This window comes from Plectropomus leopardus, unplaced genomic scaffold (assembly GCF_008729295.1).
Source record: "Plectropomus leopardus isolate mb unplaced genomic scaffold, YSFRI_Pleo_2.0 unplaced_scaffold15365, whole genome shotgun sequence".
Taxonomy (NCBI): Eukaryota; Metazoa; Chordata; class Actinopteri; order Perciformes; family Serranidae; genus Plectropomus; species Plectropomus leopardus.
The window spans coordinates 1-3,265 of record NW_024616462.1 but is presented as its reverse complement, the minus strand read 5'-3'; the positions used below and the strand labels follow the sequence as shown (position 1 = coordinate 3,265).

Here is a 3,265-nt window from a genome sequence, read left to right as displayed (position 1 = left end):
ATGTTTTACAAAGTTAACTTTGCAAAATGGCATTGAGCTGAATCAAATGTTCTAATTCTCAAGCTTTGTTAACATTACATTACATACAGTGAGTGTACCAAAGATCCTTTGTAGCAGGATCTAGGACAAATGCAATTTCGGTTTTTTAAACTTTGTTTAAAAATTGACTAATAAATCTACTTTCTGCTTCCACCTTCTTCTTCTCTTCTTTATTTTTATGTCATATTAACAACATATTTAACAGTTAACACTACTGATAAATCTGCTATTGTTAAACACACACAGAAAGAACAATATGAGGATTTTTACCATCAGATGCAGAGGCCTGTTTTTCCTGCAACTCTTCTTCCTCCACTGGAGAGCGCTCTAACAGCTCGGCTCCATATTCCACTGCAGCCTCCGATCCCAACGTCTCGATATCTGAACCCTGTAAACACAAGCATATATTAAAACAGTTTATCTTAAAAAACTCATACAAGTTGTCTCAACAATTCCAGGAATACATTTGGTAAGAAATGTTCAGCAACCTTAACAATTTTCTGACAGGTGTGATCAACCTGTCTGTTTGAAATCCTGTGATTTGGTAATCATGTAACAATTTTACTTAAACTATCATAGTTTGAGTTTCTTTGATATAAACTTTTAGGAAACCTATATCTCCTTGCTGCCACCTTAAAAAGTCAAAAATCATACAACAAAACACACACACACACACACACACACACACACAAATAATTTATACCTCATTGCTGATAATGGTCCAGCCACAGGACGACTCTGTATCACTTGACGTCTCTGACATTTCTGTCAGTAGTCAGCAACACACAGGGATCTAGAGGAGATAAGGACGTTGAACACTGGAGATAGCGTGTTTTGGTGAAAAAAATTAAGTAGGTCAGTGTCACAAGCTGAAAAATTGTGTCATGAATCTTCAGTTTAATCAGTACAGCACCATTATTATTATTACTATTAATGCATATAGTCGAGATATAAAATAAAATAAGATACTTCAAAGTGAAGTGTGCTATATAAATAAACTTATTTGCTATTCTTTATTGGGGTGTGTCAGAAATGTCAACAAAGTGCTATAATTAATAAAAAAAGCTATTTCAAAGCAGTAACCTAATAAAAGCATCGAAACTTACTGTACTGATTTGTTGAAAAATGAATGGGTCGACCCTGCCTGTCAGTTGGGTGTCACACTGACGACAAATAATGATACTAAGATCTATTCAACACCTACTTTTCCAGAAAGCCTGATCCCAATCCGCCTCTAACTGTTTCACTTTTTTAAGTATTGGAAAGTACCCTTTACTGAGGATTACTTTCAGTTTCTTTCTTGTAATTATATTAATTTTAAGAAAAAGAAAAGAAGAAAGAAAAAAAGAAGAAAAAAAGGTAAAATTAAAAAATGAATGAGTATGTACAAATATTTACAAAAAATCTGGTCTTAAGTTCGAGAGACACAGTACCCATCTTGTCCAGTTTTCAATCTATGTACCCTTTTGGGTTCTCAATAATGCTGCATTTAACTATTATTTTTATTGTCCAATAATCTGTTGATTGTTTTCACCATTAATTGATTACTTGTTTGACATGTTTTGCATCATTTTATGACATTTTATAGACCAATCAGTGACAAAACCCCAAATAAATTTAGTTTAATATCATAGAGGAGTGCAGACACCATGAAATATTCAGATCATTTTTTTACTTGAAAAAAAAAGTTGATCAAATTAGTTGCTAAATATTCGACAGTTGATAACCAATTAATTCATGCTGCAGCTCTACTACTTCTCTGCATTATATATGCCTAAATATTGCTTATCAATCAGTCCATTCATACACATCCTTTTCCCTGGCCTTTCCTTGGTGAAAGGGATTTCTTACAGAAGACCAAAAGTTTTCTAATACTTAACCTCCAGCCAAATCAGACACATTAATCAAAAGTAAAAATGATTTGCATTAGATTTGTATTAGAAAGACAGTTTCCAATATGCCATGAATTTTAGTCCAGAGGGACAAAATATATGAAAGTGATTTGCATGTTTGTTCCCGCGGGATCAGTTTTTACAGTCAGCCTGATTTGAATAAATGTATTTTGGGCAGGAGTGCATACACAAAGAAAGCCATTATACCTTTGTTTTGTTTCTGGTAAAGTGCAACAGAATCACTGAGATACTGTAGATCCTTTTTCTTCTGGGTTACTTTTATTTATTCTAGAGGGAAAAAATGGGTATAAACAAACAGCGACCTCTATCATTGACAGACCACAGTTGCAGCTAACAAACAATGCCAGCTCCTGCGGCCTGAAAATAAAAACAGGAAACGTTTCCCTCAACAGCAGAGTTGACAGCGGTTAAAAAAGCTGTCGTTAATTAAAGCTAACATGATTTTCACCTGCTAACGTCAAATAATGACATTTAATGCTTGATTTACGGCTAGTTAACAAACTTGACAAGCTAGTTTTAACGTCACCTCTACAAGCATCGTCATAACATATACTCATTCCCGCGCTGACATCGTTAGTTATCTTTAGCAGCATTATAACATCATTAGCTTGTTAAAAAACTAAGAAAAACGACTTAACTCACCGGTGTTATGTGCCCAAAGACGAGCCAGCTGTTTGCAGGAGCTCCAGAGTTGTTGCAGTATGCCACTGCCCCAGTTATCCGTCAACAACAACACAAAGCCGACTGTTCTTCTGCTGGTTTTATTGGGTTTAACGGCGGCTGGCGTCCATAAAGTCGCATTACCGCCGCCTACTGGATTCAACCTAAGGCCTCCACCGTTGATGTATTATAGTGAAATGTCCACTAACTAAGCATAAACAACAATACTACTACTACTAATAATAATAACAATAATCACAATACTCCTCCTTATCTCCCTCTGAGGTTCAACAAACTCTGAGTCTAACCCTGAACTCTGAGCTGAGTCTAACTCTGAGTCAATCACCATGGTAACTGACTCTGTGGACATAAATGTTGCTTTATGCTGTTTCAACACATATATGTCCTCTCGCCTAATATCCTGCTGAGTCAACATTAGATTTTGATATAAAGCACACACCGTGGACACAATATTAACTTTCTTTATGGGACTGAGAATTACTATGTTGATTATTGTAGATTATGGTGCATACGAATGTGAAGATGGACTGTTCAGCTGACTGATATTTGATTATTGGTTTTGTTTGCTGTCTTTTATTGTATGGTGGTATTTTAGCTTTTTAGATGCTTTTTAAATTAAATTTTTTGTTTTG

General features: G+C 35.1%; 1 long non-coding RNA gene across 2 annotated transcripts; it reads right to left on the bottom strand.

The window, feature by feature from the left end:
- Window positions 1-315: 315 nt before the first annotated feature.
- LOC121964361 lies at window positions 316-2,678 on the bottom strand. 2 transcript variants are annotated; one of them, XR_006107348.1, is made up of 3 exons: window positions 2,595-2,678; window positions 743-832; window positions 316-427 (listed from the first exon to the last, which is right to left on the bottom strand). It is a non-coding gene; the product is annotated as an uncharacterized LOC121964361 (long non-coding RNA). The 2 variants fall into 2 exon arrangements; XR_006107347.1 differs by having other exon boundaries at window positions 743-857; window positions 2,595-2,670.
- Window positions 2,679-3,265: the final 587 nt, after the last annotated feature.